Source organism: Odontesthes bonariensis, chromosome 21 (genome assembly GCF_027942865.1).
Source record: "Odontesthes bonariensis isolate fOdoBon6 chromosome 21, fOdoBon6.hap1, whole genome shotgun sequence".
NCBI lineage: Eukaryota > Metazoa > Chordata > Actinopteri > Atheriniformes > Atherinopsidae > Odontesthes > Odontesthes bonariensis.
In genome coordinates, this window is record NC_134526.1 from 5,863,085 (window position 1) to 5,872,555 (window position 9,471).

The window sequence follows — 9,471 nt, forward strand, 5'->3', positions numbered from 1 at the left end:
TGGTCACATACATCAGAGTGCAAAATCTTGGACTTTGATAGCTATCAGCTGTTTTTGGATGTCTGTCTCATCTTTAAGGTTTCCAAAGGATTAGCCCCTCCACTATTACAGGATTTCATAAAGACAGAATCCTCTAGAGTAAACACCAGAGCACTAGAGGAGACTGATGTGCAATGATGCAGGACTAAGTTTGGCCAAATGGTGGAGTCCATCAGAGGAACAGTGCTGGAACACACTGCCAACTCGTGTTAGAAACTGGGACAATTCCACCACCTTTAAAAAGACCCTTAAACAGTGGTTGAAAACAGCCAGAGCTGCTCTCATGGGTCACCTCTCCGTCTTTTCCCTTTTGTGTACGGACTCTTAACTTTGATGTGAATCTTTCTAAATATTTTCTGGTTGTTTGTTCTTTAGTTTTTTGTCATGGTGTATTGTCTGTATGTTTTTATGATACCTGCCTGAGGACAACGGATGAAATTTAGCAACTGTGCTAACTCCGGCATATTTACATTGATGCTTTGCTGATATGTTGATTAATGTGCAGAGTCCTAACCAAAGAAATAAGAAATAAAATAAAAACGTCCTCCACACTGACCTGTGGCCCGGTGGACCCAGAGGATGAGCGGGCTCGTTTCCTGGTGGAGGGGTTCTGCTCCTGGTTCTGCTCCTGGTTCAGCTCCTGGTTCTGCTCCTGGTTCTGCTCCTGGTTTTGCTCCTGGTTCAGTTCCTGGTTCTGCTCCTGGTTCTGCTCCTGGTTCAGCTCCTGGTTCAGCTCCTGGTTCTGCTCCTGGTTCTGCTCCTGGTTCTGCTCCTGTTTCTGCTCCTGGTTCTGCTCCTGGTACTGCTCCTGGTTCTGCTCCTGCTTCAGGTACTGGTTCAGTTCCTGGTTCAGCTCCTGGTTTTGCTCCTGGTTCTGTTCTTGCTTCAGCTCCTGGTTCTGCTCCTGGTACTGTTCCTGGTTCAGCTCCTGCTTCAGCTCTTGGTTCTGCTCCTGGTACTGCTCCTGCTTCAGCTCCAGCTTCAGCTCTTGGTTCTGCTCCTGGTTCATCTCCTGGTACTGCTCCTGCTTCAGCTCCAGCTTCAGCTCCAGCTTCAGCTCCTGGCTCTGCTCCTGGTTCTGCTCCAACTTCAGCTCCTGGTACTGCTCTTTCTTCAGCTCCTGCTTCAGCTCCAGCTTCAGCTCCTGGCTCTGCTCCTGGTTCTGCTCCTGGTTCTGCTCCAGCTTCAGCTCCAGCTTCAGCTCCTGGTTCTGCTCCTGGTACTGCTCCTGCTTCAGCTCCAGCTTCAGCTCCTGGTTCTGCTCCTGGTTCTGCTCCAGCTTCAGCTCCAGCTTCAGCTCCTGGTTCTGCCCCTGGTTCTGCTCCAGCTTCAGCTCCTGGTTCAGCTCCTGGTTCAGCTCCTGGTTCTGCTCCCGGTTCTGCTCCAGCTTCAGCTCCTGGTTCTGCTCCTGGTTCTGCTCCAGCTTCAGCTCCTGGTTCTGCCCCTGGTTCTGCTCCAGCTTCAGCTCCTGGTTCAGCTCCTGGTTCAGCTCCTGGTTCTGCTCCCGGTTCTGCTCCAGCTTCAGCTCCTGGTTCTGCTCCTGGTACTGTTCCTGGTTCAGCTCCTGCTTCAGCTCTTGGTTCTGCTCCTGGTACTGCTCCTGCTTCAGCTCCAGCTTCAGCTCTTGGTTCTGCTCCTGGTTCATCTCCTGGTACTGCTCCTGCTTCAGCTCCAGCTTCAGCTCCAGCTTCAGCTCCTGGCTCTGCTCCTGGTTCTGCTCCAACTTCAGCTCCTGGTACTGCTCTTTCTTCAGCTCCTGCTTCAGCTCCAGCTTCAGCTCCTGGCTCTGCTCCTGGTTCTGCTCCTGGTTCTGCTCCAGCTTCAGCTCCAGCTTCAGCTCCTGGTTCTGCTCCTGGTACTGCTCCTGCTTCAGCTCCAGCTTCAGCTCCTGGTTCTGCTCCTGGTTCTGCTCCAGCTTCAGCTCCAGCTTCAGCTCCTGGTTCTGCCCCTGGTTCTGCTCCAGCTTCAGCTCCTGGTTCAGCTCCTGGTTCAGCTCCTGGTTCTGCTCCCGGTTCTGCTCCAGCTTCAGCTCCTGGTTCTGCTCCTGGTTCTGCTCCAGCTTCAGCTCCTGGTTCTGCCCCTGGTTCTGCTCCAGCTTCAGCTCCTGGTTCAGCTCCTGGTTCAGCTCCTGGTTCTGCTCCCGGTTCTGCTCCAGCTTCAGCTCCTGGTTCTGCTCCTGGTTCTGCTGCTCCATTCTGGCTCTCCGACTGATGGACTCTGCAACAGTCAGCACATACGATAAGATCCAGCTGTGGCGTGCAGCGTGTTAAACCACACCCACTTTTCTTCTTCTCTTGATAACCTTTCTGCACAGTTTTTAACCATCCAGTCACATTCCATTAAACTCATTATTTTGTTTTTTATTTAAATCCCTGTTAACTTTAAAATGCTTCTTTAAAGACCCACTAAGGTCACAGTTCAAAATATTTGTAGCTTTTTGATCAAATTCAGAAAAAAAATGTAATAATATACTCTGTAGACCGACACCCACTGTGTGCACTATCCCATAAATCTCATCTGAGTCAGTGTAAGGCTTTGCGGAAAGACGTGTTGCATCACTTCCTGTTACCTTGCTTGTGTACTGTGGAACTTACACAATTTTGCATAGTTAACTCTATAGCTTACCGTTCTGCTCTAACACACTCCTACAGATCTTTAATCTTTATTCTCACTTTTTAGCGGTGTGTCTGGTTCTCTAGCTTAGCATGGCTACCAGTTCTCTCCCTCCATCTCCTGCTTTCACCTGCTCCGTGTGTCAGATGTTTAGTTACTCCTCGGCCTCCTTTAGCGATAATGCTACATGTAACAAATGTAGTCTTTTTGTAGTTTTGGAGGCGAGGTTATCTGAATTGGAAGCTCGGCTCTGCACTGTTGAAAATCAACCGATAGCGAGCCAGGTCCCTTTAGTCAATGCGGAGCCACCTAGCGTAGCTAGCTTCATTAGCCGCCCCCAGGCAGAACCCGAGCAGCCGGGATCACAGGGTGGCTGGGTGACTGTCAGGAAGAGGCATAGCTCTAAAGTCAAGCCCGTGGTTCACCATCGACCTGTCCACGCTTCAAACAGATTTTCCCCCCTCAGCGACACACCGGCTGAGGACAAAGCCCTGGTAACTGGCAGCTCTATGGTCAGAAACGTGGCATTAGCGGCACCAGCGGCCATAGTCAAATGCATTCCAGGGGCCAGAGCGGGCGACGTAGAATCCTATTTAAAACTGCTGGCTAAGGATAAACGTAAATATGGTAAAATAGTTATTCACGTCTGCGTTAATGACACCCGGTTACGCCAATCGGAGGTCACTAAAATGAATGTTGCATCGGTGCGTAATTTTGCCAAAACAATGTGGGACTCCGTAGTTTTCTCTGGACCCCTGCCAAATCTGACCAGTGATGACATGTTTAGCCGCATGTCCTCCTTCGATCGCTGGTTGTCCAGATGGTGTCCAGCAAACAACGTGGGCTACAGAGATAATTGGCAATCTTTCTGGAGAAAACCTGGTCTGATGAGGAGAGACGGCATCCATCCCACTTTGGAAGGAGCGGCTCTCATTTCTAGAAATATGGACAAATTTATTTGCCACCCTAAAACATGAAACCCAGGGCTCAGAGCAGGATGCAGAGTTGTAGTCTGACACACTTCTCTGCAGCTTCCCACCTGCTGCTACCCCTCCAATCAATTAACACAAAAGGAGCAAATCCTCTTGTGCAAAAAAAAAAAATAATAATTCAAAAACAAAAAAAACTTTGACTGAACAAAAACATCAAACTCCAAAAATACTAATATTCTCCTGCCAGTTTGGGAGGCAGAGCCTTCAGTTATCAGGCCCCTCTCTGTGGAACCAGCTGCCAGTTTGGGAGGCAGAGCCTTCAGTTATCAGGCCCCTCTCTGTGGGACCAGCTGCCAGTTTGGGAGGCAGAGCCTTCAGTTATCAGGCCCCTCTCTGTGGAACCAGCTGCCAGTTTGGGAGGCAGAGCCTTCAGTTATCAGACCCCTCTCTGTGGAACCAGCTGCCAGTTTGGGAGGCAGAGCCTTCAGTTATCAGGCCCCTCTCTGTGGAACCAGCTGCCAGTTTGGGAGGCAGAGCCTTCAGTTATCAGGCCCCTCTCTGTGGAACCAGCTGCCAGTTTGGGAGGCAGAGCCTTCAGTTATCAGACCCCTCTCTGTGGAACCAGCTGCCAGTTTGGGAGGCAGAGCCTTCAGTTATCAGGCCCCTCTCTGTGGAACCAGCTGCCAGTTTGGGAGATAGAGCCTTCAGTTATCAGGCCCCTCTCTGTGGAACCAGCTGCCAGTTTGGGAGGCAGAGCCTTCAGTTATCAGGCCCCTCTCTGTGGAACCAGCTGCCAGTTTGGGAGGCAGAGCCTTCAGTTATCAGGCCCCTCTCTGTGGAACCAGCTGCCAGTTTGGGAGGCAGAGCCTTCAGTTATCAGACCCCTCTCTGTGGAACCAGCTGCCAGTTTGGGAGGCAGAGCCTTCAGTTATCAGGCCCCTCTCTGTGGAACCAGCTGCCAGTTTGGGAGTCAGAGCCTTCAGTTATCAGGCCCCTCTCTGTGGAACCAGCTGCCAGTTTGGGAGGCAGAGCCTTCAGTTATCAGGCCCCTCTCTGTGGAACCAGCTGCCAGTTTGAAAGGCAGAGCCTTCAGTTATCAGGCCCCTCCCTGAGGTACCAGCTGCCAGTTTGGGAGGCAGAGCCTTCAGTTATCAGGCCCCTCTCTGTGGAACCAGCTGCCAGTTTGGGAGGCAGAGCCTTCAGTTATCAGGCCCCTCTCTGTGGAACCAGCTGCATGTTTGGGAAGCAGAGCCTTCAGTTATCAGGCCCCTCTCTGTGGAACCAGCTGCCAGTTAGGGAGGCAGAGCCTTCAGTTATCAGGCCCCTCTCTGTGGAACCAGCTGCCAGTTTGGGAGGCAGAGCCTTCAGTTATCAGGCCCCTCTCTGTGGAACCAGCTGCCAGTTTGGGAGGCAGAGCCTTCAGTTATCAGGCCCCTCTCTGTGGAACCAGCTGCCAGTTTGAAAGGCAGAGCCTTCAGTTATCAGGCCCCTCCCTGAGGTACCAGCTGCCAGTTTGGGAGGCAGAGCCTTCAGTTATCAGGCCCCTCTCTGTGGAACCAGCTGCCAGTTTGGGAGGCAGAGCCTTCAGTTATCAGGCCCCTCTCTGTGGAACCAGCTGCATGTTTGGGAAGCAGAGCCTTCAGTTATCAGGCCCCTCTCTGTGGAACCAGCTGCCAGTTAGGGAGGCAGAGCCTTCAGTTATCAGGCCCTTCTCTGTGGAACCAGCTGCCAGTTTGGGAGCTCATTTCACAATGCCTTTGAGCATACTGTAAAATTCTACCATACATTTATTTTACTTACTTTATTAAGACTTTCACACAAAATTCAAGACTTTTCAAGGTCTGGAAAACAGTGCTTCAAAATTCCATACTTATTAAGACTTTCAAGACTTGCGCAAGCACCCTGTTTTTATCATGTGCTCAGTCCTTGTTGATTTGTGGATAAAAGAAAATATTGGATATGGAAAGGAAACTAAATAATGAAGCTTTCATGAGACACTTCTGAAGAGAACAGCCAGACTGTCTTTTAATGGGCTTCTGAGTGTAAATCTGAGAAATCAGACACTGATACTGAGGAGAACTGTATTTCTACTGCTCCTGTGATACTTTCCTGGATCACCGACAAGTCTTTATAATAATGCTATGACTCCTCTTCACACAACTTAAACTCTTAATGTAATTAAAGTATTTATATTGACCATAATTAAGTCATTTTAAGATCTAATCATGAAATATGGCATATTGTGTACGTTAAACACATCAAATCACATGTTTTGGCTGCACACTTCTATCAAAAAGCCAAATGATACTCAGATAAGTCTGGAAAGAACCATTCTAAATTTGACATTGATCACCAAACTTTTTAAATCACAAAAGATTTCAGCAAAACTACAGAAAGAAGTTAAGAAAACTGCAGCTTTAGTGGAAAACGTGACAGGATGGTCAAAAACTGCCCCAAAAGGTTAGAAAAGAGGAAGAAAAGGGCCCAAAAGTATGTTTCACACACAGCTAAAAGGATAAAACTCCATCTTATTTGGCGGTTAACGGTCGTTAGCGTTAGCATTAGCGGGGCGTGCTAACTGTGAATAGCAGCCAGGTTATTTGAACGTTTTACTCTCTGCTGCATGTTCTGACTGCCCGTGTCCAGGAGCAGGAATCAAACCAATGACACAGAGCACTTTGAAAACATTTCTGCTAACGTCTGACCGCTAAATTCATTATTTTTCGGGACTCACCTGCTTGTAACTTTCTGTTGCTATGTTCGTAGAAATGTAGAATGGCGAGATGTCTCGTCCGCGTTGCTGGGCAACGGAGTCGAACGTCCGCAGATGGCCGCCATCTTACCATAGGCAGCTCTCTCGCCGACTACATTGTGTTGATGGTGAAACATTCAAACATTCAAGACATAACTTACTTAATTCTCAAACGTTTAGGTTATTATAAACATCAAAGTAGTAAGCTAATTATCACACTACAGACAGAAGTCCATATTTATTTCTGAAAATGTGTTATCGATGAATTATATTGGAGACAAAATCCAGTCCCTGCTGTTGGGCATTCCAGCTTACCTGTCGTTTCTGGTCTCTACCTTTCCGACGGAAGCGAGCCCCCCACCGTGGCAAGCGCAGCCATAATATAGGCAAACAAAACCTTCATCATTAAGGATTTATTAGATTTCTTATTTATAACAGAATCACGGACAAGTGGTTTGGGTGAGTCCAGCATTTTTAATGAACTTTTACCGCAGAACTGCTGCTACTTTAATTCTCAGAGGATGTGGGTCGAGGAGGAGGAATCGTGACTGTTTTTAAAAGTTGTTTTACTTGTAAACAGTTGCCTCCAGCCCCCACACTTCCACCCCTCCACCCCCACCCATAGACTGATTATTATAAACCTCTGCAGACAGAGACTCACATTGCACTTTTATTTGACTTATTTGACTTACTTATGCTCAATATGTACAATACAGTCATACAATAACCGGATTGCACTAACTTTTTACTTTAACTTTTACTATTTTTATTCTCTTGTATACTATTTAGATATATTTTTATATGTTTTGTGTATACAAAGCCAAGAGCTCCTGAACTAAATTTCATTATGCCTGCATAGTGACAATAAAAGATTCTTGATTCTAAAGTAGTCTTCTGTTATTCCACTCAGGTTTGCTTGACATATGGATTGTATATTTAATTACTTTGAAGATATCATAAATAAATATATACATGATACCCCATAGTGATGCTGACATGATTCTGTTTGACCTAAATGATGCACTAACTGAAGGTTAATCTGACTGATGAAATTATCTTGGGAACAAAGACGGAACAGGATGAGACCAAGAGGCTTCAGTTGAAGATGGTGTCATAAGTCTCTCACTAAGAATCTCTGGGGAAAACAGTGAGAACAATAAATATGTAGTTCCTCCATCCTGTCCTCACACCACACTGCTAAGATTCAAATAAATGTCAGTCTGCTGTAGTTCCCCTACAATCCAGCAGAGGGTGCTGTGACTAAGAGGAAGCTGAATAAGTGGAATCTGTGAGATGCAGTTTTATCTAAGAAGCAGATGATGTTCTGGTAGAAGAGACATTTCCATCTTACTAACATGGCTGCGGGTGATAAAGTCAGAGGGTGGGACATGGTGGAAGATGGTTGTTCTGGGTTACTAAATGATCACCATGACGATCTAACCCAACTCCAGCAGAGTCTGGGTCCTCTATGACATGAGAGCTAACAGCATCATAGTGTGAACAAAAAGCAATCAGCCAATCAGCTCAGAGAAGAATCTACTCGATATTTAAACATGTGGGCTGAAAAACACTGTGGGGAACAACTCTGAGACACCTTCTGATTCACATGAGAAGACATTTTAGTTGTTATTTTATTTCATTCCACAGAAACAAAACAATTCAAACATCTCCAGCTTCAGAGTTTTTTTCTGGAGTTTTTTCTGTTCATTTACAGCCACTGAATAAAACTCGCTTTCACTTTAATCTTCTTTGTTATTGTTTTTGAATGGGCTCCGGATGGATGAATTGGACTACTATTGAATGAATTGGATTATGATAACAATGAATTGGACTGTATTATTGAAGTGTCTTGAGATGACATTTGTTGTGATTTGGCGCTTTATAGATCAAATGAAGTGAACTGAATTATTGTGAGGAGCAGTTTATGTCGGTGAGCCACAGCTAAAGCGGAACAAGTCAAATATTCTCTCAGCCTTCTGCTTCTGCACAAGAGAAACAACAAAGAAAGCAGAGCGCCGCTGAGATAACAGCAGCTGAGTCCAGAACTCATTAATACAACATGAATAACAGGAAAGTCTCTGAGGACATTAAACAGCTTTGGCTTGTTGTCAGATTCTGATCAATTCATGAAGCTAAACTGGTGGTTTGGTGCAGCAAACTGGTCCCAGCAGCTGGACATCAGTGGTTGGACTGGTGGACTACCTCAGTGAAGAGTAGAGGACATCTGGCTCTGCTGGAGACTCTGAAAACAAACACACACAGTTCCAGCTGCAGGAAACACAACTCCAGGAGAAAGGGTTGAAGCTGATTATCTCTGGGACCTTCAGGATCAGAGGCTCCCGCATACCTGCAGCTCCCCCTTTCATCCAGGCAGGAAAAGCCAAAGGACAGAGGCCAAAATACATCAAATGTTGCTGCATACTTGAAATAAAAGTGTTTCTGCAACCAAAGACATTTGTTCTATATTTGCACTATATATAACTGGATGAGAATCGATAAGCGACATCGATAATGGAACAGGAATTGGTACATTTCTAACAATTCCCATCCCAAGTCCTGGGAACCTGGTGAGTGTGAAAATGATGCACTGATGGTGGATAAAGCAGTGGGACACGTCCAGCAGTGGAGCTGCAGCAGAGCTGGAGTCAGGTTGGGTTATCTGAGCATAGAGGCTGGAAGCAGGGTGAACAGCTGACCTGCTTCTGTCCAGAGTTGGGAATAAAGAGCAGCTGTACCTCTGGTCCTGTTGGATCTGATGACTGTTTGTCCAGAAGTGAGGTGGTCTGTCCTGACTGCAGAGTAGACTGCAGCTGGATGGCTTTCTGCAACATGAAATACATCCAGATTATATCCCTGCAGGTAAAACTTTAACATCACTGCTGCTGGGGAAAACATTAGACTTTCCTCATGCAGCAGGACGAAGAAGAAGACGTGACAAACAGCAACACTTTTGCACAGTTTGCTCCTCTTCTTAACACCTCTGCTGAGAGCAGTAAATAACCAAATATAGATGGTGAGAATCAGCCTGAAAGCGGAGAGTGGACGACCACGAAGCTGCAGCTTCTGTTTATACAAGAGAACAGCTTTGAGCACAGGGTGGAAAACAGATCTGCTGTCACACTATCAGCAACCACA